At 46.7% G+C, this 26,261-nt stretch overlaps 1 long non-coding RNA gene across 2 annotated transcripts; it reads right to left on the minus strand.

Moving 5' to 3' along the window:
* Positions 1–15,279: 15,279 nt before the first annotated feature.
* LOC123606989 lies at positions 15,280–17,457 on the minus strand. Of its 2 annotated transcripts, XR_006716619.1 has the most exons (5): positions 17,330–17,457; positions 16,813–16,953; positions 16,527–16,719; positions 15,873–15,959; positions 15,280–15,738 (listed from the first exon to the last, which is right to left on the minus strand). It is a non-coding gene; the product is annotated as an uncharacterized LOC123606989 (long non-coding RNA). The 2 variants fall into 2 exon arrangements; XR_006716610.1 differs by having other exon boundaries at positions 15,280–15,959.
* Positions 17,458–26,261: the final 8,804 nt, after the last annotated feature.

A 26,261-nucleotide genomic window follows, 5' to 3' on the forward strand; every position in this document is an offset into this window, starting at 1 on the left:
TAGAAATCAGTGATGTTAATAAAAACGGAATATTTTATGGGGCGCCTGGGTGGCGCAGTCGGTTAAGCGTCCGACTTCAGCCAGGTCACGATCTCGCGGTCCGTGAGTTCGAGACCCGCGTCAGGCTCTGGGCTGATGGCTCAGAGCCTGGAGCCTGCTTCCAATTCTGTGTCTCCCTCTCTCTCTGCCCCTCCCCCGTTCATGCTCTGTCTCTCTCTGTCTCAAAAATGAATAAAACATTAAAAAAAAAATTTAAAAAAAAATAAAAAAAAAAAAAAACGGAATATTTTGGGTGGGGTATGCACACAAAATACGCATACAAGAGTGGATGGCTTCACGGTTTTTCTAGGCGAGGTCATTTTTCTAATATAATTTCTTTTTCTCGCTTGCTCTGGGTACTCCAGTTTCAAACTTTCCATATACACTTTCTAACAGTAGATTGTGTCCTTGTGTGGGCTTTAAAAATCATTTGTCGACGTTGAGCAATTAAAAAAAAATGACGTCTAATTTATCTGCTCTCAATAAGATGGATTTCTTAATGGGAATGCGCGGAGACCTTTGGTCAGCCGGGGCGCTGCGTCCACGAGCTTTCAGTAAGCTCTGCTGTAGAAATCACGGCAAATCTCAATTTCTGACATCATTCAATGTTTTCTGTGTAATAATTGAAAACAAGGGTGATACAATAATTATTAAGCAGGCTGCTTTCGGGATATTATTGAGTCCATTAATCACTTCTAGTTTAACGAGCGGGAATAATGATTTACACCTGCAAGTGACTGAGTTTACTATCAATGTGTGGTAACAAATCAACATCCACAAAAAGCAAAATTAAAAACAATACTCAGAAAAGGACAACAATCAAGCGATTCGGGCCCTTGGGGTTGGTGGGCTTTCCAACAGTCACAGGTACGGTGTTTGCACAAGCCGTGAACCCTGATCCTGGGATGGGGGGCCTCTGCCCGCTGCCCACTGCCTGTCTCAAGCCTGCTCTAAGAAGAGCTGGCAGGGGGGGCCCTGTTATTTTGGGGTGAGAAGCTTCTATTCTCCGGCCAAACTCCATTTTCACACAATGGCTGCCTTGTAGCAACTCAGCTAAGGCTGAAGGCATTTCCCCCAGAATCTTGCAGTCATTACTGGGCAGAAAATGTCCTGCAGGTCTGAGGGATGCAGGACCCAAATAGGAGACGGAGTTTTAAAGGTGAAATCTCCAAGCTGACTCTCCATAGGGTGACTTTCTGACGGTCTGCCTCGGGACTGCCTTAGGAGAAAACCTGAGCACGCTAACTCGTGTTCATTGAAATGCAAAGGAGCCATTTGATGGGCGCTGGCATCCTGACTGAGCCCAGCCACCCTGGCTCACTTTCAGTGGAAAGGATGCCTCCCTGTTCCTCATTAGTGTCCTTTCTAAATTTAGTGGTTCATCAATCCGAGTTTGAAAGAGGAATTAATGATAGTTTCAAGACTGCAAATTGATCAAAATCATCAACCTAATTCTACCAAGGGAGAGCTCTGAAATCAAAAGGGTCCTGCTAATCAGAAAATAATAAAATAAAATAAAACAAAATAAAACAAAATAAAACACAAAACAAAACAAAGTAAGAAGCGTGATGGTTTACAGCCTAATTGTCGCTTCTCTGAAAAGCGATAGATTCAATGTAGACTGGATGCCCTCATGTAAAACTGGTCACTTCTGGAAAACACATGCTTTGCACCCGTTTTAAATCTGGTCTTCGAAGGGTGACGGAGTTAAAGTGAAAGCAGAAATTCCCCAGGGAAAACAGCTCCCTGCTTCATTCCAACACCATATCGGGGTCTCCAGCTTTCCTTTCGGGAGAGCCTTTGCTTTGTGTGGAGCTCCTGCTTTGCGCCTTCACTGGCTCTCATCAAATTGCAGCGAATGGGGCCAGGGAGCAGTGCCTAACTCCCTTCTAAAAATGTCAACAATTTGGCCACTTGAAAAGACAAAAGTCATGTTTGGTTCTGTGAAGGGGTTAATTGAGCAGGAAGAGGTCACCAGAGGCAGGGGACCAGGACCTGCAGGGTAGCTGTGTGAGTTACCCTGGAGAAAACCCCCAGGGAGGAAGGAAGCAGGATCTTTGCCTAAAATTGCCTACCTCCATCCAGGGTCTGGTGCTGAGTAGACCTCACAATCCCTTTCTTCTTTCTTCTTTCATTTCTTTTATCTCCTAAGAAAGTCCTCTGACTGAGCACAATTTAGCCTGTGTAAGAACATTCTGATAATGAATAGCACATACATTTTTGGAACAATATTCATATATATATATATATATCCATCTGTTTCATTATGAACTAAGTAAATAATCGAGATGGAATTAGAACAAACTTACTTGTGAGCCACTGTCCCAGTATACTAGAATTTATTAGCCACCTGCTGAATTTATGCTATTTGGGCAGGTTAAATATTTGAATTTGAATAGAAACCAACCAAAAGTTAGAATAGACTATTCTGTATAATATACTCAAAATAATGAACATCCCAGCTAAGAGATTATGCGTACCTTTTGACGATGGTTCTCTTAAACTCGTAAGTGAAACAATTTTGACCTTATCTGGAGCCAGAGAACCTGAGTCCAAATTCCCCTCTGCTCCTCAAGAGCTGTGTGACACAATTTCCTCACCTGTAAAATGGGAAAGGAAAGAGTGTGCGACTCAGAATTCTGGCGAAGGCCAGGTGAGGTAAGACCCGAAGCTCTAAGAGCAACAACCGTCAAGCTGAGCTCCTCCGTGACTGTGACCGTGCCTGCTGTCGCTATTGTCTTACCATTGTGGGCTCCCAACACGTCTCCTGCAGGCAGCTCTTGACCTGGCTGTGGAGCACAGACACTGCTGCGTCCCTGCCCTCAGCAAATGTGCTCCAAGTGCTGGCTGTCTTCCAGGGATGGAGAGGTGAGGAAGAAGGGGTCCTGGCTTGAATGAGCTCAGGAACTCAAAGGCACTCAGGAGATGTGGACCCTCCCTGCCCAGGACCGGACAGTGGGGCGTCGGAGACCATGTGGTGGGCTCTCTCCCCATCAGGGGCCAGTCTGAGAGGCAGGAAGGCCACTGAAGACACAGGCTCAACTACATGATGTTACTCCCACGCCACGCTTGAGTCAGGTGATCGGGGAGGAGGCTGTTGCCCCATGTGCTTTCAGAAAAGCACAGGTGGGCATGGCTGTGAGTTCAGTGGAGCTCAGCTGAGTCCACATACAGAACGTCTCCAGCACCGGAGCATTTTCGTCCAGAAACAGCTTAACAAATGCGAGTGAGGGTGGCTCCAGAGGGTTGTAAAGGCCAGGCGAGCAACAGCTTGAGAATGCTGCTGGCATGAAGGCGGTAAGTCCTGTGAGGACAGCAGGGTGTCCCGGGAGGCATCCGTTGGGAGAGAACACTCCAAGAGGGATGGACCCAGGGCCATGAGAGTGGGAGCTTGTCCACTCTCCAGGAGGCTGGCCGGCATGGACGTTGCATAGTGTTAGTTGTGAGGCGTTGGTCTGGGGGCAAAGTGGACTGGTGGGGGTCAGTATGGGCTCACAGAGATTTACTCGACCTCACTCTTAGGCAGTGGGTGTGCATCTGGGCTCCTCTGCAGCGCCTGGGGCTGAGTGTACATGACCATGCCTGCTACCCGGGAGTTTCTGGGACGTGCATGGTCGCTGCGAAACTGCTCTCCTCATGTTCCTCTTCCTCCATATGGGATGTCTTCACTCCCCATTTCTGATTAGCCCAACTCCTTCACAGCGCGTCCTAAAATGTGTCATCTCCATAAAATCTTCCTACCCATTCTAGCACACAATGGAGCAATGAACCAATCTAACCCAATTTGTTCTGCCAGCTCTTAGGTTTTCACTGGTAGTTCTCATTTGGATACGTTCCCAAATGCTTGACATTGGTAAGCCCAGACAACCTCACTAGAAGGTAACAAAGAACACAAGGTCCAAATGTTTCAATGCAACATGTTCTGGGGGAATATTGAAGTCCCAGCCAGCTCTTTACTCCCTCAAGTTCTCTGATGACAATTTTAACAAAAATTTTACTGGTGTTAAACCTCATGGTTCATGTAACTACATTCTGGAAACAATTTTCTATTATCTTTAGGGCTGGCACAAAGCCATACAAAATTATTTGGTCCAATAGCTGGGCATAAGTCTCTTTAGGGATCAAGCTTCAGGCATCATCTCTGAGGATTCTCACCCCCTGTTCATTTCAATTCACGTGTCTTCAAGAACATTGATTTCATTAATGTATACTTGACAGATATATTCTAGGGACTGCTCAATTCCATGACAGTATTTGTGAGTATTTCAGAGTATTGAGCTGGCTACGCTACATTGGATGGGTAAAGAGAGAGGAACTAGAACCTGAGTGGGAGAAGGGAGTTCTGAGCAGAAAGAAAGGAGTTAGGGAAGCAGATTGTTGAACGCTTGTTGAAAAGACTACCTAAGGAAGGGCCAAATGTGAGAGTAGCTTTGGAATGGCAAGACCATGGGACAAAACCATATTGATTATGCTGATTAACATGACCCTCGTTTCACCAAAGGAAAAGGCATTTCTGGCATTTAGTACTTAAAGCAAAAAAATATCTGGTGTCGATGGGTGAAATACACGTATCGTAGGAGTGTGATCTTTCTGGCTATAACGCTATGTTGACCAATGGCCCTTTGTTTGCAGGTTTCCTGCCAAATAAGCAACCTGCCCTTGCCAGCCTTGCAGAGCAAATTGCTGGGATGCCAGGTAGCTCCCCCTTTGTAGGCGAGCACATATGAGGCATTAATTAAAACCCTGGATTGAGCTGCTGAGTGCACATTTTAAGAGTGGCATTGAGTTATTTGCTACCTTTCCCTGTGAACAGATTTTATAAGAAAGTTGACACTCACCAGTAGTGCTGGCACACTGCCCAATTCCAGATCTTGAGTGTTTTGTTCAGAACCTTCAACTGGACGGAAGACAAATATTATTCCTGTATGTGAGCCCCTCCTGACCTCCCAAGAAATGTCATAGCAGCGATGACGGCGACGGATTACTACTTACCGCGCACTTTAAACTCTCTGGTTAAAATCTGTCTGCATCATGTTTATTTTCATTTTTCTCTGCAATCTGTTTTCCATGCTGAAGCCCGTTCATGTTTGTGCATATAAATTATTCCAGCCTTGAACGTATATTTACCGGAAGCGCAAATGAAATCAACAAATATTTATAAGGCGCATGGTAGGCACGGGACAGCACGGTCCAGGTGGCAAGGAAGCATAGGTCGTCCTGTAATTCGGTCCTATAGGTAAGGAGACGAGTGCGGCTGGGGTAATATTCCCATCAACTGACCTGGCTAAAACAAAAATGTTTCCCTTATTGGAAAACGGAATCGGCTACCTTCCGTAAGAATTTATTTTGAATTAGTAAGATAAATCGTGGTAGTGAACATATAGGGCTTGGAGACTATTGACTAGGCACCCTCTGGGGGTTTAGAGGAAGCAGAGACCTTTCATGGACCCCCAAGAACCCAGAGTCCAGTTGGAAAACATGTCCACCAGGAAATACAAACACAAAGCAATTCGCAAAACTCATGTCAGGGAGGGAAATGACACAGACACCTCTCTGTCTCCACCATGGATGTGGCAGACATAGGCACACAACGTCCATGCTCCATAGCTGGGAAGGGGCCGTTTTCCTGCTTTGGGAATGGATATGGTAGCACACGCACTAGAAAACACAGGAGTTGGGGCGCCTGGGTCGCTCAGTTGGTTAAGCGTCCGACCAGCTCATGTCATGATCTCACGGTTCATGAGTTTGAGCCCTGTATCGAGCTCTGCTCTGACAGCTCAGAGCCTGGATCCTGCTTCTGATTCTGTGTCTCCCTCTCTCTGCCCCTCTCCCGCTCATGTTCTCTCTCTCTCTCTCTCTCTCAAAAATAAATAAACATTAAAAACTTTTAAAAAATAATAAAACACAGGAGTGTTTGAGGCATCATGTTCACTTTTTTTGAAGGAATTTTGTGATTCCTTCTTTTGACAGTCATTCTGGAGTTTTTCCCTTGTGGCTTTGCCCTCACAGTTGATGAAATACTGTTCGCCCCGGGGATTCCTAATGGGCATCCCAGACCAAGGATAGAGTGAAGAAAAGGTTTCCTAATTAACAGTGGCCTGCTGCTACCGTGAATGGAAATCATATTGAAATATCTGTGGATGTTTTAGTATGTATTACGTTGCATATTTAAATATTTAAATTCATGTTCCAAATTATAGAAAACATGAGTTTCCAAAGTGAAACAAGGACGGGATTTACAAACAAAAACATTCCTGACAGCTGCATGAGTTCCTATTGAATTTGATTTCCAGTCTGAGATTTTTATCATTATATAATCTATGAACATATTTTGTAACTTCTTGGTTGAAAGATCAAAAATTTCACTTCCCACCGTTTTTACAACTTTTCCAACCACAAGACATCAGTGGCCAGTGTGGCACAAGAAAGCCATAGAGATCGTGAGTAGCATCTCATTTCTTACGTCTTTGTACTTGGTCTTCCTATTCAAAGTCGGGGGCTTGTGGGTCAGAGTCAATGCCTGGTTCCAGAGCTTCCCTCACCCCGTGGTATGCCACCTTCACGTGCCTTTGCCAGGTGACCGCTTCAGCAGGCAGTCAGGTCTGCCTTCGCTCTTCTTGACCTGTGTAGAGTCCTTACGGATCTGCACCCGACTCTACCCTTCACAGAGCTCTGCTCGGTCCTCTGTCCCGATATGCGGAGTGTTTCCTTGTAAAGAACGATCTTCTGGAGACACTTTGGGATGAGGATTCCAGGACTGTATCATCTCTGTTTCTTGACATGGTGGAAATTTGTTGCACTCCCACTGAGCATTAGATTTCTTAAAGACATAATAAGTTCATTCCATACAGTTTTTACGACATCACAACATGAATTTAATAAATAGCATATCGAGCCTATGCTAACTATATATGCACACTAAGGTATGACACCCAACTTCAGAGGTCAATGAACCATGGGGAGGGGTGAGGTTCCTGAACTCTGCACACCTTGCCTCTTATAGTTGAGCCATGCTTCCTTTAATGCATTTAAGTCCTCCTGGTGATAATCTGGGGATGCCTGCGATGCAGCATATAGGAATCTTTGCGCTATATGGGAATCTTTGTGTTATGGACGATAACTGTAGCCTGTTTATGTTTTGCTATAGGAAAGAAACTAGTGTTTATTTGAGCACCAACTATATGCATGTTTCTGTCCCGGATGTGTTCCTCAGGCTAGTGACTCATATGGACAAAGAATTGGTAGGGTGTTCTCCGTATTACCTATAAAGAAATCCAAGCTCAAAGCAGTTTATATGACTGGCTCAAGGCCACACAGCTGGAATCTAGAAAGTCTACCTCTTGAGCACAGACCTAGTTCCAAAATGGTAGCTCTTTCAACTGACACAGCTTCCTGGACACTACCATCAACATGACAGTTCTCTCCCGAGGGACGTAAAAACTACATTAAGTCATGGTTTGGGTGTTCGAGAGTCTTCATTCACCCTGAAATCTGAATTCTGGTATTTTTACACTGAAACTCAGATTGTTCCTGCCCATCATATTAATCCTAAACACTTTGAAGAAATAAGTCTTTTATAAGCCTGCCAATCTTTTTCTCTTAAAAATATAACATTTTCTAATCCTCGGAATATGTAGAAAAACATTCTTTAAAAAAAATAAATTCAAAGAGTTGAAATAACTTTTTGAAGTGTGTAATGTGAGAGGTTAGTGTTTTCCTGCCCATTTCCATGGAATAGAACCCTAACCTCATTCTCTAATTGTTGGCCTTTTTGCTAAGTAATTGCATTCGTGAAACTATGACCGTGGCTTTGGGAACACATGAAAAATTTATACCCCCTGTTCTTTATTCCACACGTATGTCTCCCTCTGACGTTGAAGCGAATTCTGTGCAACCAACTGTTTGCAAAGTTACTTTTCTAAGAAGAAGGATTTGGGTCCTATTTTTAATAAAGGATATATTCAGAATAATATTCTCATGCCGGAGCAGTCTGAAAGACACAGGGAGGCACCGTCAGTGACTCTTGTCAGATTGGGGGGTGCGGTGAAAGTATCTTCTTTAATATAGATAAACAAATGAGTCAAGAAAAGGGAATCATTATGTTTTTATTAGGTAGTTACTTTTTGTTGAGTTAAAATTTTATGAAAACCATCTGTATTTGTTGAAATTATTATTATTTTATTTATTTTAATATTCTGCAGAAATGAGTCACTTTGTGACCAATCAAATGTTAACACTACTGGTATTTTTGGCCACATAAATCTTAGTTGGGGGGTTTCATCCTGTGTCAGCGTCCCAGTCTTCTATTCACTGGGCGCCAGTGACACCCCTCCCCCTCTCCCCCAGCCGTGACAACTGAAATTGTCTTCAGATTTTGCCAAGTGTCTGCTCAAGGGCAGAATTGTCCCTCATCCATCCCGGTTGAGAAACACTGTGTTAGGGTAATATCGGCTTATCATATTGAGTATTCACCAGATCCCGGAGACTTTCCTAAATACTTCCAAAAATTAATTCACTTAATAATCAAAACAACCCAGGGTGATAAGTATTATTGTCCTCAACTTACAGAGAAGGAACTGAGGCTCAGAGAGTTTGGGAATCCAGGCTTGTAAATGGTAAAATAGGGCTCAAGCCAAGGCTATCTGACTCCAAGGTCTTAACTCTTGACCACTACCTAAAGTTTCCACTCTGGTATTGACAAAATGAAAAATCAGAATACAAGAACGGTATAATCTAGTGATTTCTAGCATCTGTGAAAGATCGGGAGAAGCATTGGGATGATAAACCAGAAGCTAGGGGACGTGGCTGGAGAAGATCATTTCATGTGTGACGACTGTCTGAGTATCCCTCTTTATACAGCTCTGTTATTTAAGTGACATGCATGTATGACAGCCCACAAATTAAAGCAAAAAGAGGGGGAAAAATATCCCCAGTGGAAACAAACTGAAATATCTAAGCCCAATAACACGTCTGATTGGCAACATAACAATTCAGAGAAAAGAAGAGGTCCAAATGCCATTCGAACACTGTGCAACCACCTTCATTTTCAGTGGAGCTCATTGTAAGGACAACAAGGGAATCAAGAATATTTTAAATCTCACTCACTGGATCAACTGAACATGTTAACAACGGGACATGATTTTTCAAACTATGTAATGTATTTTGGATAAAGCAGACAAGCTACTATACTAATATTAGAAACCACGACTGTCAGTTTAAAGGGAAAAAAAGTTACCAAAATAAAATCCAAGACATCAACAAAAACATTGTCAACCTAAATTACCATTGAAAATATTAATACATGCTCATAATTTCATTTGTAATATTGACTACTTTCTGTACACTGAAAGTTCTAGAACCTATGACGCCCACGTGCCACAGCCATATCTTGCATCTACATCTCGGTTTCTAAAACCAGCCCAGGAAACAGAACCAGGGCTTCTTGAAGAAATGGATAATTTTAGGTGTGAGGCAGGCAATTTACAAAACAAGCAGGGGTATCTTGTTCCAGAAAGACTAATGCCAGCATATCATCTGCTGAAGCAAGACGAAGGGGATGACCAACCGCCAAATGAGAATGATTTTGGCACCAAGAGCCCTAATAAATGCAAATCAACGCTAAAAAAAATCTTTGGAACCATAGTATATGAGGAAAGTAAACAGAAGAGGGGAGGGGAACCCATTGGTCCACTGAGGGGGTCTACCATTACACTAAAACCCTGCTATGACAATTGATAATCAAAGGTAAAGCACTCACCAGGGATCTTGACACATTTGTCGTCTATACCCCAGTTGAGGCAGGAAAACTCTTTATGAAAGAGTGCCATCTAAGAAATAAAAAAAGAATGGAGGTATTAAAAAATCACTATGCTGTAAACCTCCCAAAAGCAAATTGTTGTAGACAAAACTGGTCAATGGATACCAAAACCATTCTCAGTGAGTGGCTAATGAAAGAAAAATGGATTTGCAGTGGCGAGATCAGTCCGTTAAAACCTTCAAGACTGGCATCGTTGGCAATGGCTGCTCACCAGGATTACGTGCCCGGTGTGGTACAACGTGAAGCACGTGGCTGGCAAGTAGCTACTGGCTTATCATGGAGAATAAAGGGGATAGAGTCACAAGTTAAATGGCACCTTGTGGAAACACACAAGACAGGACACAGGTGTTCCACAGCTGGTTTGTGACGTTGGAAAGTCGGGATCGGGTGAGGAACTAGGCAAGGGTTCTAGCCCAAGTGAGATTAGAGGCATAGGAGGCACGCATCTTGATTGGATCTTTGTTGGGAATATATGCTCTCGGAGGATTGAGTATTGGTGAGAGAAATCTGGTCTTTGCCTGCCAGCAGATAATCAGGAGCTCTTGTTAACTGACTCAGGGGAAATCATTGAGCCCGGTGTAACAAAGGCAATAACTAATAAAGAAAAGTAATAATTGTGACAGGGTATATTTTACTCAGGCATGTTTATATGTACAGATATGGTTATCATTTTGCTACATTGGCTTTAATAATTAAACACAGACAGTGTATGGTGGCTGAAAGAAGTGATTGTAGTATCTTTTTCAGCATAATGGACTATTTCAATTAAATCTTAAGATGTTTTAGATCACATAGCCTCTTCATCATTCCGGGGGAGAGAAAAGGATCTGAAACCCAAATCTCATAACTAGTTAAATAGCTTTTACCCCTCCCAGGTGAGGAAAAGAGGATTTCCCCTATTCCTCAACAGCTAGATCGACCAAGGAACGTCCTCACATACCTCATGAGGCAGACCCCCACGTGAGCCACACCTATAGCATTTCTGAGCTAGTTGGCACTCTTGATTTCCCTACCCATTTTTCCGGCTTCAGGTTCAAGTTAGTAACTGTTGCACGTGATCCCATAGGCGTGCTAGTTCAGCCCAGGAAGTAAGGCGACCCTGTGAAGGGGTCTTTGCAGTCTTGTGGGATCAGTTCACCCTGGGCATGAGATGGGTAAGGTAGCAGAGAATCAGTCTGATGGCAGTTCGGCAGGAGGTTCCTTATAAAGGCTGCCCTGCATACAGATCATGGTGAACAGCACTACAGAAATTCCATTCTTTCGGGGAATGCCAAGACAGGCCTTCCAAGGGCATCCTTATAGACAGTGACTTGTGTGTTAGGTGGGATGGCCTGAGAAACGAATTTGGACTGGCGGTTCAACACACAAGTCTTGGCTGCTCATGGAATTCAGACTTAAGTGAAAAGGAAAAGACATTTTGCAGAGTGGGAATGGTGTGGTGGTCAAGGATTACGGAGGGAAAATTAGAACAAGTCTGCTTGAATCCCACTCGGAAGAAAGTCAACCATGATGGACCCCACCAAAGCCTCAGCATAGCCAGCAAGCTCGCAGACCTCCGTGTCCTTTCCGTCATTGCTCTGGGAGTATAAGTGGACCCTCCTCTCTCTCAACCCTCATAATGTCACCAGTAAATTCTTAATTACTCTCCCAGGCTTTTAAATGTGGGTATTCTTGGGGGACACTCACAGAAGAGAGCGTGAGCTCAGACGACACATGGGCAGGTACAACAGTTGTTGGCCTGAATGCTCATCCAGTAGCCCAGACTTCCTGGTAACCCGGGTGAAAGGAAGGATCACATGACGGTTGGTGCTGAGCGCTGGTGGCCAGCAACATGCCTGGTGAGCAGGAGACTCTAAGAGAAAGTTCGATGAACAGGTAGAACATTCTCCTTCATTAGGTGGAAGGTTATGAGACAGCTGATACAGGTGAGGCAGGAGTGAGGAATAGGGAAGCAGGTCTGAACTACACCTCCTCCCATGCCTGATCTCAAATTTAACATCAGCCACAAGGGAAAGAGAAAAGTGAATGAAACATACAGGTCAAATTCTAATCACTTTCATGTTGGTGATATGATGATTTTCTTTCAGGTGACAAAGATGTTAGGAAAAACAAAACAAAACAAAACAGAACAACACTGTCTAAACCTAAAACTGCCCCGAGAAAACCTTAGAAAAACAAACACTGTCTTTCCTAATGTCTCAAATCTCATCTTTCTTATTGAAAACACGTAGGCATTAACTTTTCTGTTCAAGATTTACAGTAAGCACAAGAGAAAGATTTCCAGAACTTTTTCTGTTGTCTATGTGAAAAAACTAATTGACGGCTTAATAATCAGTCATTAATAAATGAGTCCCCTGAATATTTCACTGGTGTGTAGTTATAATGAAATAAAGTAGGATCTCATATAAAGAACAATGACCACAAATTCCACATAAGTCAGTGTTTTGCTTGCTCATCTGTTTGTGTGAGATCTCTCTCAGTGGCCTTCCTTGTGCCTGAATAATCTTTGGTGGGAGAGTCGGGGGTGGATTGACATTAAAACAGATACCCGGAAACGGCCCGTTCTCCTGCTCTGTTACGTTGTCTGTAGGAAGCGTCTGGGCACCACGTTCCAAAATCTGCTTTGACTCTTTAAGATTTCTTTGTAAACTTCTGGTTTTAACCAACGGTGTCTGAATTAAGGAAGAGCTGCCGAATCCCACCAGCTGAACACCTCTCACCCCCCAGGAGGCTGTGTCCTGCCCAGCAGGACTCAGTCCTCCCATCCTGCATGCGTGCGACAGGCAGGGAGGAAGAGAGGGGACGATGCGGTATGCGTGTTTCCTCGCGAACGTGTTGAGCATGTGCGCGTGTCTTCGTGTGTTTGGCTGGAAACCCAACAAGGTCTCAGCGAGGGGACAGGAAGCCAACGAGAAGGACCATTTCCACACATAAGTTTCTCTTTTTCGTATGGCCCTGATTTTATTTCTGCATCTTGACTCGGCCTTCGTCAACATGATAGAGCACTGATTGTACTCCATCCAATTAGCCCAACGTCTCCTTGGTCATAAAACTTTATGCAAACTACCGCTCACAGGCTTTGCAGTCCAGGGAAACAATGATAGGCTTATGACTCCCGAAGATTTTTTTGGCAAATTGCTAATAAGAGCACTCTCTCTCTCTCTTTCTTTTTTTTTTTTTCCCACAAGACCTTCAGCTGATGGGAAAGTAAAAGAAAAAAAAAAAAAACAAAGACTGCAGTCTCGTATAGGCAGTCATGATGACAACTCCATTAATAACACGGATCATTAAAATTTATAAAAAGCTATTCTTAATATAGGATATAAATACATTTCTTGGGCAGAGCTATGAAATTTATAACCTTTTTATTGTCACCAGAGGACCTTCCTACTGCTCCCCCCACCGCACTGTCTGCCCTCTGTCATAAATCACCGAGTGGTTAATAACCTAGATTACAACCACCAGTTGCCTTTACAGAATTAAATATTGACTATGTGAAAATGTTATTACATTTTTACTGATCGGAAGACCACAGAACAGCCCTGCAGGACATGTAGCTGGACAGAAATATCTGTGTAATTTTTGTTGGAAATACAGTTACAGGGCACTCAGGAACAGCTGATACAGTTTGAGGCAATGCGGGAGGAAGGAAGAAAGTGCTAGCCCCTTAATTTTACAGCCGAACATATCAGAAGGAAGCCATTATACTGAAGCTTCGTTCGCTCCTTATTTTTAATTTCGGAAGCTCCAGGCCAAATGCATGATGCAATCGCCAAGCCCCAAATGTTAGAACAATGTGTCGAGGACGATGGCATCCACACAGAATAAAGCTTATTAAAAACATTGGTAGGATCCAAACAGGAATCAGCTATCGTGCATCACCCAAGTGGACACATCCCAATTGCCTGTTACCCGAAGGTCAGGGATCTTGAAATCTCTAAATATTTGAGAGACATTTTCCACTCACTCAAGAGAGAATCAGAACAAAAACGTTTATCCCTAAGGAACGAGTTCCTATGATCACATGTGATAGTACTTGGCGGATTTGGATGTTCCGCAAGGGTCTGATACCCCAGGACCGGCGAGTAGCCCCGGACGGGGCGAGTCAGTCTGATTTGGAGACTGATCCTGTTGGGGCAGGTTAAGTAAAAGAGTTCAGAACACACACCTCTCCCCACACACTACGCTGGAAGGCGGTCAGTGGGCAAGTGGACATACTTACGGCAAAGAATGGAAATCCTACTGAGTCATCCAAAAATCCCAGCCTTGTACTGGCTTCTTTCTTTAATCTAAGGAGGATAATTCACTTATCCAAAGTGTACTGGGAAGGATCAATTACGGCATCTTGGCACTGTAAATTTCATACAGCATCATTTTTTTTCTATTCTTTTTCAATAATTGTCATTTTATTTCCTTGACAATACTAAGTATTTTTTTCTGGAAAGACCCTGTAAGTGGTTGTCACTGTGAACCACATGCTTTCATAAACACACAAATCTGGACAGTTTAATAAGATTAATTTATGAATTTCTCAAATTTACAACCCTGTAAGGAAGCGTTAACACATATTATTAAATTAAAGGAAATCAAAGGCATCCCACTAAGAATGAGACAATACCCATCTCATAAAATGTAATATCCCAAGTATTTTAGAATGAGATACAAAAGGAATTAATGACTCTCACTGTATGACAGGTTGGTTATATAACCATACTGGTGTGTGTGTGTGTGTGTGTGTGTGTGTGTGTGTGTGTGTGTTGTGCGTGCTGTGAAATAAAACAGATAGGTAATATTATCAGTGCTACGGAAATTGAATGTTTAGTAAAGAGAAGAAATAGAAGTATGCGACCAAACGTTAAGTCCTGTGATACAACATTTGAATTGGCAACATTCTTATGAATTCCTGTTCTTTACCTGAAGAAGTACCTGTCTTCTGGTTCTCTGGAAAAGTCCTCACATTATACCAAACAGGCAGCGGTGAGCAGAGGCACGGAACAGAACTTGATCTGGCAATCCTGCCCCAGGACAGTCAGCACGGATCCTTGGAAACCCTGCTGATTCCAGGTGGGGGGAAACTGGTTCACGAGATGAGGCAGGGGCATGTTTTGTACAGGAACACAAGGAAGCTTGAAAGACGGACCGAGTTGCGTCCAAAGGAGACAGGAGCCACGGGAAAGGTTTCCTTTTTTTTTTTTTTTTTTTTTTTAATTTTTTTTTTCAACGTTTTATTTTTATTTTTGGGACAGAGAGAGACAGAGCATGAATGGGGGAGGGGCAGAGAGAGAGGGAGACACAGAATCGGAAACAGGCTCCAGGCTCTGAGCCATCAGCCCAGAGCCCGACGCGGGGCTCAAACTCACGGACTGCAAGATCGTGACCTGGCTGAAGTCGGACGCTTAACCGACTGCGCCACCCAGGCGCCCCGGAAAAGGTTTCCTTTTATTCAAACATGGGATGATGTAGCACCACAGGGTGAGTCTGCACTCACCTCTGCTCAGTTTTCTGGAAGACTCTCAGAAAGCTTTAGGCCTCTGCTCCTCTCTAAGAGTGCAGATGGACCAAAAACCTAAATTCAGCTTTCACTGCTTCTGATTCCATCATACGGGCATTTTCCTTGTCTGTGTGTTGAGCAGTTGTAATGGTTTTTTAGTTGCTAAGGCGTTGCCCACTCAGTCTGGTTGGAGAGGGAAAGGGGTGTGAATTTAAGAGCTCTCCAACTGTGAGTCCAGCCTACCCCTGGTTCCACACAGGTGAGGGTCACACACATCTTCATTTCCAGCTCTGCCTTCGTGATGGTGGCCCTTCCTCAGCCCCCAGGGGGCCACAGGATGGCTGTTGGCTCCACCAGCTCTCAGGATTCCAGCGAGAGCTGGTTGGGTCTCCTGGGGGAGGGAAGCCCCGAGTCAAAGGTGGGTACCCACCTGGACTCCCTCCCCTGTGCTCACAGTTGGGGGGCAGAGGTTCCCAGAGGTTGGGGAAGAGCTGTGGGGTTGGGGATGGGCTGTACATGGCCGACCCGAGTTGACTGGCGGAGCGCTGATCACACGGGGAAGTGACAGAACCTATGGAGGACAGCTTTCACATTCTTCTAGTCTTGTTTTCTCTGATGGAGAAATAATATATATTATTTTTAAACTACACGGAGAAGTTTTGAAATTGCAGGAAACCCCGCAATTCCTAAAAACAATCACCGTCACAAAAACGACCAAAATTCAGGGTCTTTTGACAAACCTGGGTTGAAAACGGCGTAGGGCCACAAGAGGAGGAAGGGAGAGCCCATGAAGCCCTTTCGCCGTGTGAATGACATTTGCTTCTAACAATGACAACTCCTCAATGGTTTGGATGCATATCGGGTCATAGCCTTTTTCTAAACTCAGCCGAAGTTAAATGTAAGTGAACTGACACAAAGGAAAGAAATCTGGAATAGAGTAAGAATGAGAAAACTGGCTTTGACACCTGGATCTCCCTCTTTCTCTCTGTGTGTGGATCTCTCTCTCCCTCTCATATCTCTGCATTTTTGTCACTTTAAAGCTAATGAAATGCATGTACTTCCCTCTCATCTCCATGAGTCATGATAATGAAATGATAACACGACACGCAAGCATCATAATGTGTCTTAAAAAATAAGGATGTCTCAGCCACTCAAACTGACCGCAAGACCAAACACTACCTCTGTTCTTCTAGGCTTTATTCTAACATCCTGTCTCTGCACATGTCTACACCACATCCATTTAGGCATTTTGGAGAAGAGCGTTAATTCAGACTTTTGTCAGGCGGGTTCTATTCAAATTCCCATCTTGCCACTTAGGAACCGTGTGAACGTGGGCACACCATCCTTGAATTCTTTGGGTTCCGTGTCTTATCTGTACGAGAAGGGAACCGATATGTAGACTTAGGGTCTGTGCTCAGTAAGTGTTGCTCAGACTCTCTGAAAATAAAATGCCAGGTAAAATTACCTGAAAGGTGGTGAATGGAGGGAGTAGGATATAGTGAATAATTTATATAGCCAGATTTAGGAGTGGCCGAACTGAACTCCCGTCAGTTTTCAGCTGATTTCGGGAAGCGGATTGTAAATTGCTCCTCTGGACTCTGGTTCTCTTTTATGCGGGGTTCAGTAAGGAGACAAATGAACAATCTTAAGTGAGGAAAATGTGTGTGCATGTATACATATATGTGCCACTTTGTTAAGATTTGTCAAACTCCTCTCAAAACACATTAAAAAATTATCCTACTTCTCCTTCGTGACCCTGGGGCCCTCCATTTCCTTGCTCCAATCTGGAATGTTTGTTCCCTGGACGCATTCCACGCGCCATCCTGGGATTCTGGAGTGGTCTCTGCCTCCCTCCCACATTGGGTCCCATTTCCTGAAACGTGGTTTTCCATTTTGTCAATTCACATACTTGTTTTTGTAGAGCAAGCACTCCAGGTACCTTTGTAGGAGGGCGTCTCAGTAAATGTAGAGATCTTAAGTACCTGAAGGTGTCTTTAATTTCCCTTCACCCTCCTTGTCTAGTGGAGCTGGAATTGTAGATAAGAAAGGACTTTACTCAGACGCTTGCTCAGGCTCGTTCTTAGCCTGCCAAGATCATTGCTGATCGTGACTTCCACACCTGGAATGCTCTAGAATCTTCTCTTTGTTCTCAGAGTTCTGAAATGCCATAACAATGGGTGTCTCTGGAGGGGTTTCTATTTTTATTATTTATTTATTTATTTATTTATTTATTTGTCATTCTTTTTTATTTATTTATTTTTTTTGTCATTCTTTATACTGGGTGATCCATGGTCTCCATGTGGAATCTGGAACCATTCTGTGATTTCTTCGATTTTCTTATTTCTTATCCTCCATTTGTCTGTTTTGTCTTTGATTAGTCTGATGGTGGAACTCGTGGACTGATCCTCAGTTTTCTCATCCTTTTTGCTCCCATTTTCTACCTCTTAGTCTTCTTGTTCTAACATATGAGTTTGTCAATTTTGTTTTCTCATCCTTTGGAAAAAATTCCACATACATATGTATAATTCATATGTTATACATAAACATACACATATTTGTAGATTATATATAATTCACAGATATACATATTTATACATTACATATATTAATTTCCCAGAGTATTCTCTTGTTTCTTAAATGTTTACTTTCTCAGCATCTGGTTCTTGGTCAGTGGATGCAAGTCTCCCTGGGGCCGTTTTCTCCTCCCTGCCCTGGCCTCGTTCACCTCGTGCTCTTTTCATCTCTGTCTGTTCTGGTCTCCGGCTTCCTCCAAATGTCTGGTGCTTCCTGGGTCTCCATGCATCGTTGAGAGGCAAGTGAGAGAGTCTTTCCAGGCTCTGGATGGAGAAGAGTCTGTGGCCCTGTGGTTCTGTTTTGAGGTGGTGAGGATGGATGGATGTGCTTCACCAGGACTCTCCAGATGTCAACATCTATGTGTCTTTTCTCCTACCCCAACTCATTTCCTCAGATAGAAATCGTCAGTGTCTCTTGGGAAAGGAAAGCTGATCAGTCGGCAGTAGATGAACAGGAGTCCATGGATCCCCGTGGTCTGGGTTGCAGACTCCTGCCGAATCAGCTATTGGGTACAGTTCTGACCTCCTGTTGCCTCTAGAATCATGACCGGTGCCATCCCAGTCAATGACCCCAGGGAGCGCCCTCCTCTGTGCCGCCTGGGTGGAGAAGGCTGGTCCCTGATGTACATGCATAGACAGGAGGCTGGGGGTGCTGATACTTCTGATAAAGGTGGGTTTGCCTTTGGGGCACCCGGGGGACTCGGTTGGTTGAGCATCTGACTTGAGTTTGGCTCAGGGCGTGATCTCACGGTTTGTAAGTTTGAGACCTGTGTCAGGCTCCAAGTTGACAGCATGCAGCCTTCTTGGGATGCTCTCTCTCCCTCTCTCTCTGCCCCTCCCCCACTAGGGCTTTGTGTCAAGATAAATAAATAAACTTAAAAAAAAATGGGTCCACTTTTCAAGACCCTCTGCACTCTGCCTTCAGTGGGGCCTGGTGCCTTGATCGCCTGCGCCTACCAGGCTTCTAGAACTTGGCCATGACACCCCTCCCCCCACTACTGGGGGAGCTGTAATTCTGGTGCCCTGAAATCCAAACCCAGGCATTACTTCTAACTGGGAAAATGATGCTGCATGATCTCTAAGCTTCAGTCAAAAAAGAGGATGCAACTTGAGCCCAGTTAGGAAAAAAAATAACAACCTCAGTGATGGAGCCCTGAGGGTGAGAAGTCCAAGGTCTCCATGTTGGAAGGAAGTCCCAACCACTGGGCGAGGTCAGGTACAGAGTCAGATTCAGACCTCCAGCCTTCAAGTCACCCTGAGGTTTTTGGGTCCTCCCAGCTCGGGCCCCAGACATCATGGAGCCATGGCAAGTCTGCCCTGCTTGGATTCCTGCCCCTGTGGGGGTGGCCAGCCCATCAATAAGGACTAGAATACCACTCACCCTTGGATTCCCATTTCCAGTAATGTTTTCATGTTGTCTCCCTCTTCTTGCATTTATTCTTTTTTTTTTTCTTTTCTTTCTTTCTTTTTTTTTTTTTCAGAGAGAGACAGAGAGAGTGAGAGTCAGGGAGGAGCACAGGGAGAAGGAGAGAGAGAACTCCAAGCAGGCCCCATGCATGGCACAGAGCCAGAGGCAGGGCTCGATCTCAAAACCATGCAATCGTGACCTGAGCAGAAATGAAGAGCTGGACGCTTAACCGACTCAACCCTCAGGTGCCTCTATCCTCGTTTTTTATTAGTCCGTTCGTTCACGTCCTCACGCTCCCATTCTATTTGGTACTAATTCAACTTAGTATACATTTGATATATTCAGAATTATTTGTTGCGTGAAAGAAAAAGAAAGAGCATGTCCGCCATGGTGGCTGTAATAAAACCCTCAATCCAGATCTTACCCTATATGAAATAATACAGATTGGCATTTACAGTTTTTGTGTCAGTCAATAGTTGACGGAGGCTGAATCCCAACCCACCCACCCGTGAGCAAAGCCTTCGGCGAACTGCGAATTTATCCGGGTCTCTGGTCTTTATGATCTGATCCAGGATGCGCATAACGCAGAAGAACCGTCCCCTCCAGCCTTGTCCCAAGGCCCTCCTGCACCCTTGGGAAGGCAGCGGGCCCGTGCCAAAGCCCGGATGGGCTCCCTCCGCCGCCTGATTGATGAGGCCGGGGGCTGACTGACGTGGCTGAGCCATCCGTATTCATTGCCAAGACTGACAGCAGGGAACACTTTGGACTCTGTTTGCTGTTCTGTGGTCTGTTTTACAAAGTGTGCACAGACCTGACCTTACACCCAGGTATTAACTTACAAGCTGGGAGAACGTGGCCCGCGTTAAACGATGTCAAGTGTTTGATTCGAGTAATACATTACAAGGGATTTACGCCCTCTCCTAAAATGCAAGCCAAAGGAGCCTCTTTTCCTGTGCCCTCGAGCTTCTCCCAGCACTGCGTTTAGTGAAAGAAAGAAAACTGTAAGGCGGGATCTCAATACCACACACGCGCGGTAGCAATAAATAGAGATGGACAGGTAAGCATTCGAACCAGAAGGGCCACATTTCAAAAAGGAATTCTGTCTAAGGAGCATTGTACTTAAACACGTCTTGGTCTACAGGAATAAACTGTATACGTAACCGCTTTACCGGAACGCAGAATGCTGTCTTTGTGGCGTATTTTTCCCGATTACCCAGACTTTCTGTTAAGGTTACTTTCATACTTATTTGCAAAATAAATTTGAACTTGTTAGGGAAGATGTCTTCCCAAGTATAAAAGTCATGCATTGTCTGCATAATTATAAAGCAGGTTCAGAGCTTTGTAATTGTTTTTTTTTTTTTCCTTGAATTTTTCGTTCTTTCTTGATGAAGACAGTTCTGAGAACGTTCCTGAATGATCAATGCACTTTCTAAAACGAACCCCTCCTTCTTGTCCAAACCCCGAAAGTAAAGTCTTTAAAAATTGGAGCTCAAAGAGATCCTTTTTCTGTGTTGAAAGGAATGTAAATTAGTCTCTAAGAATTTGCCAGGAAAACTTTGTGCGGACACTCATCTCACAATGATTTAGTTAATACTTTTGCTTCCCAGAAGCCCTTACGTTAAACTACTTGAATACACCCCAAAAATACAACATATGGGGTGATTCACGAGCTGCCCTCTTTCCGGCTGCAGAGGTGCGGGTCCGTCAAAGAGGTGGGCCGGGCAGGGGGCAGGCCCCGAGCCGAGAGACCGCAGAGACCCTCCCTGCAGGCCCCCCGGCCATGCGGACAGCGTCCTGTAAATTCAGAATTCTCCTAGCGTGCAGACCCAGGGTGCTCTCTTTCTCTTCTTTCTCTCCAAATCAGGGGAGCTCCCGGGGACACCTGCAATCTCTTGACTCAAGGGCAAAGATGCAAACCTTCCTGACCTCGGAAAGAAAAGTATCTGCTGGCCTGCAAGAGAGAACATCACACGACTTGAAATAAGGCTTTCGAGGGGGACAACTGACGTGCAGTCCTAAATCTCCCCGACCATTCGTTCAGCCCACGGTGCCGGGCTGGAGTCCTGCACAGCTGAACACACAAGGGGGGTGCAGGCCGGGCCCCCGTCTCCCCACGTCCCCGCGATTTCCCCCGAGTGCCCCACGACGTGCCTTCCTGCGTCGGCCGCGCCAGAAGCCCAGGGCGCGCGTGGGGAGAGCGGCCACGTCTGGGGACACGGCGCCCGAATGTCTTCTCCCACGCAGCGTCGCGTCACCAGCGGCCCGCGTCTCCCCTGGGCTGTGTGAGCCTGTCCCCGGGAGGTGGGCCGTCCAAGAGAGGTCTCGGCGCCCTGAAAGAACGGGATGAATCAACTGCTCTGTTCCTCCCTCTTTCGGCCGCCTTGGAGCTCAGGAGCCATCTGCCCTCACCAGTGACAACATGCTGCTTATTCAAATGAGGCCCCTCAGCACAAAGGTGGCCTCAGTGGCCGGTGCAGCTTGTGTCCCCAGCAGGAGCCCCCACTTTGTTTAAGCTTTGAAACTCTCTATCGGAGGCAGGAGAGAGTCGGAGTCGAGAGCACAAAGGGGACCCAGTGTCGCCTAATGCATGAGCCTTTCCCGCGGAATCCTAATGGCGCTGCGCTGAGAATTGACACAAACCGTAGAGGAATTAACAAGAGACGGTTCTTTCATTCAGAGAACGCGGTGGCTTCACTCCTTGTGTGGCTCCGAGCGCCGGGCTTTGAAAGGGCCTTTCATGGCCCAGGAAGAAAACGAGGGTGCGGGAGGGGACATTTCCCAGGCCAGCCGCGTGTGCCTAGCAACTGGGCCACGACGCTCCCAGTGCCCGCGGCCCGGCCTTCCCGGGCCTCCTCCGCAGGCTGGCCTCATAGCGGCGGCCAGTGTGGGTGCGGCCCCATAATGAGGCTGCTGTGGGCTTCGCTCTGCTGCGTGTCATTGAGCAATGGGTCACCCGCACAGTTCAAAGTGCGAGCCACTGAAAAGAGGCACAGTCGCTTCATTAACGATTTGTAAACAGTCTCCAGACCCGCCAACACCTGCACCGGCCCCGGGCGGAGGGCCAGTGGGGTGGGGGGTGGGGTGGGTGGGAGGTGGGGGGGGTTCTCTGCCGCTCTGCCCGGGACTGCGGCCCCGCTGATGCCACAGAATCACCCCTGTCCCCGCGGGGAACCTTCACATGCCTTCCCAACAGCCTCAGGCCCAGGAAATCGTGCCTTTTTGCTGTTGAGAGGGTTTTTCAAAAGACACGTGAGATCAGATTTGTATATATTCTAATTTTAGAGGGAGAGAGAGAGAGCACGGGCAGGAACAGATGAGGGGCAGAGAGAGACAGAGAGATAGAGACAGAGACAGAGAATCCCAAGCAGGCTCCACTCTGTCAACACAGAGAGCCTGACGCAGGGCTCTATCCCATGACCCCAGGATCCTGACCTGAGCTGAAATCAAGACTCAGATGCTGAACTGACCGAGCCACCCAGGTGCCCTAGATCAGAGTTTTTAAAACGTATTTATTTATTCTGAGGGAGACAGAGAGAGTGAGCAGGTGAAGGACAGAGAGCGAAGGAGAGAGAGAATCCCAAGCAGGTGCCACTCTCACCGTGCAGAGCCCAACGCGGGACTCGATCTCACAACCCTTGAGATCATGACCTGAGCCGAAACCAAGAGTCGGAGACTTAAGCAACTGAGCCACCCAGGCGCCCCAGACTGGATTGCTTTAATGCCAATAGAAGTCACCCTTGTAATCACTGCAGCCAGCAGAAATTCACGTTTTCAAAAGCAGATGGCGGGATGCAGATAAAGGGGTGCAGAGGGCAGGGATGGTGTCTTCTGGGTGTTGGCGGCAGGGGCGCGCAGGGGGCTGGTTGTGCTGCGGGGACGCCGGCCACAGCCAGCCCCACCTCTCTGCCTCCTCCCCCGGGGTCCCGCCAGCTCCCTGTCACTGCTGCAGCCAGCAGGCCATGCCTGCCCAGACCTCTGGGTGCGTCCCATGTCAAGACAGGGCTGGCCCGGGATCGGAGAGGGGTCTAGAAGATGCAACTCGCAAGCGGCCATTTTTCTGGCTATGTGGCCGCTGTGTCATTTTGGTTACGATGTTCTTCAGAGGCTGTTGCGATAAGCACAGCTCTGCTGACCTGTCCCCAAAGGCTTGGTCTTTCCCTTGTCATTCCTTGGAGACACAGAGTTCCTAAGACTTTATTATCTCTGGGACCTAACGGTGCAGAGAGGGGAGTGGCCACTCTGTGGTTCCTGGAAGCCCTGAGAGTCTAGAAGGTCATCCAGGAGACCACACAAGCCCACCATTCCCGAGCCCGTGGCTCTGAAGGGGCAGGGAGGCTGGGGACACAGAGTGGGGCAGGAAGAGAGTCGGGAGGGGAGGACGGGATTGTGGTGGAAGGTGATGCAGGGGAAGCGGGCCTTGGGGTAGACGAGTGGGGCTCTAAGGGCGTGGGTGTGTTTGTCCCAGGGACACCCCCTCCCTGCACAGATGGGTCACCACACTTCCCCAGGGACAGAAGGAAGGAAGGCGCGAGCCAGGCCAGCCTCTGTCTCCCTCCCTCCACATCCCCACCCCTGCACCAGACCTGCCAGCCACCAGGTGTGGCTGCTTCGTTCGGTCCTCCCCCTCCTTCCTGCGTGTCCTCCTCAGCCTCAGCCGCTCCTCCCAGGTTCTTGTTCCAAGGGCAGCGCCCAATTGAACTGCCCCATTGTACCTCGAAACGGGCACAGGCAGCTGCTGTGGGACATTGGTGGTCGGTGCCTGGTCCCCTCTCCCCCTGCACTGTCTCCATTCAAGCCTCAGCATCCCCTTCTGGAGACACGTGGATGACCACGGCACCTGTAGCTCCCCCTCCCTTCCCAGTGCAGACTCCGGCGGGAGACATCTTGGGGAGCACGGTGCCTAGGTCTCCTGGCCTGTCCGCTCTTAGAGCGCCTGGTCACGCGCACCTCCTGGGCGACGTGATCACAGAATAATTGCCCACCTCTTTGAAGACGTACTTGGTACCGGTCATCTCTTCTGTGCTCTGCTTGACCACAGCATGTCTGTTGAGATTCCTTTCCAAGGCATATTAATTCAGTCATGATTCATCCATCTACTGTGTGTGTGTGTGTGTGTGTGTGTGTGTGTGTAGGGGGATGTTTAGCCTTCCAATAATGTTGGGGCTACACTTACTATGATTTACTTGGAAGTAATTGTGCATATTGGTGGCTTGAGTTTGATACAGATACCATCTTAACACCTTAGATATTTAAAATATCCTCCACGCAATGTTGTCTCAAGGAGTTTTCTTCACCGCAGTGTCTGGAGATACGGTGTTCGGCAGGCACCTGTAACCGCGATCTGATTTATGGTGTGAAATAACACCTGACATTTATTAAACTCTTGCCCTGTGCCAGACACCCTGTTAAGTGCCTTCCATCACGAGCTCATCGTTCCCTAAACCTTGCAGAACCATGCCGTGTATGCTGCTTGGAGGGTAGAGTGAGTGCTGGGGCCGGGCTCGCAGAGGGTCCGCCTGGGGATGCCGGGAGCTCTAAGTCCCCCTTCGCTATGGGGCAGGATGGCAGGATGTAGGTGGCTGTCGGTCATCTGACTCCCTGAACACTGTTGTCCCGGACCCCAGCCCTTTCCCGAGATTATGCCCTTAACAGGAAGCGGCGGAGTGGAGCGTATGGGGTCGTTCCGGCAGGGACCCCCAGGCTATGGCAGACACGGCATCCCAAGTCGGCCCTCTTCCCAGGCTGTGAAGGCTGGAGGGAAGAACAAGGGAAGATACAGCCCGGAAACCGGTCCAGAAGGCGTCACTCTCAACCAGATCTCTAGGGGACTTCTCACTGTGTCATTCATTCGTTTTGTCATTCATTCATTCATTCATTCATCTTTTTACAGGGTGCGATGCCCTGAGCCAAGCACGATAGACACGAACACTAGTTAGTCGAATACCTGGCCCTTTGAGGACACACGGTTTAGTTGTGTGTTGGAAAATTCTTCTCAAGCTTGCAAAGCTGGGATACTCTGGGGCGAAGGGGCTTGCAATGACCTAGAAAGTTGTCTGAGCTGTGAGTTCTTCACAAGTGGCTTTGCTTCCTTGTCCTGCCTCTTCATCAGCAGTTCTGGGGGCCACGATACGGGGCAACCGTATGGCACCGGCCATATCATTTGCCGGCACAGAGGCAAGAACAGAGCAAACCCTGAGAGCAGGTGTAGAATCAATTGACCCTTCGGAGCCGTGGTCTACTCTTGACGGAATATGATCTGCCTGCTAATCCCAACTCCACGGAAACAGGACGTGACAGGGGCACACGGCTGCTCCCCATTTGCTCGATCCTTGTCTCACACGAGCACACACTCCTCGCTTCTGCCCTCCTGCTCTCCTCTCTTCCGCCCTCAGCTCTCTGCCCATGTCCACAGCCTTAGCCATCCAGGAAATCTCACACCCTGCATCGCCCCTGCACACTCAGAGTGAGCACGGAGGCCCGGGTGATGTTCTTAGAAGGTTGGGTAATAGCTTCAGTGTGTTTTAACATTTCTGGAGACAGAACGTGATACTGGATGCTTTAAAAAGTATGGAGTATTGCTTGCCTGAGTCTCTGTGGTTGGACCACATGACTAAGCTGGGCCGGCACTGCCATTCACAGCTCGTTGGGACACATCAAGCCTTATAGCTTTGCCAGCGTGTGTGTGTGTGTGTGTGTGTGTGTGTGAGAGAGAGAGAGAGAGAGAGAGCTGTCTCCTGAGATGCTTGCATTTCTACAGACTTCCATCTTTAGAACAGCAACTGGGGAGATTGGAGAGAGAATCTTGGGACCAATGGATGAGAAGCATGAAAGACAAACGGACACAGATCCGCCTGTAAGAAACTCACACAGTATATCCTTAAACTTTTCCATGTGTTCCATTAGGTCCTGACCCACCTCGGAGACCCCATCTAC

This window comes from Leopardus geoffroyi, chromosome A1, assembly GCF_018350155.1.
Source record: "Leopardus geoffroyi isolate Oge1 chromosome A1, O.geoffroyi_Oge1_pat1.0, whole genome shotgun sequence".
Classification (NCBI taxonomy): domain Eukaryota; kingdom Metazoa; phylum Chordata; class Mammalia; order Carnivora; family Felidae; genus Leopardus; species Leopardus geoffroyi.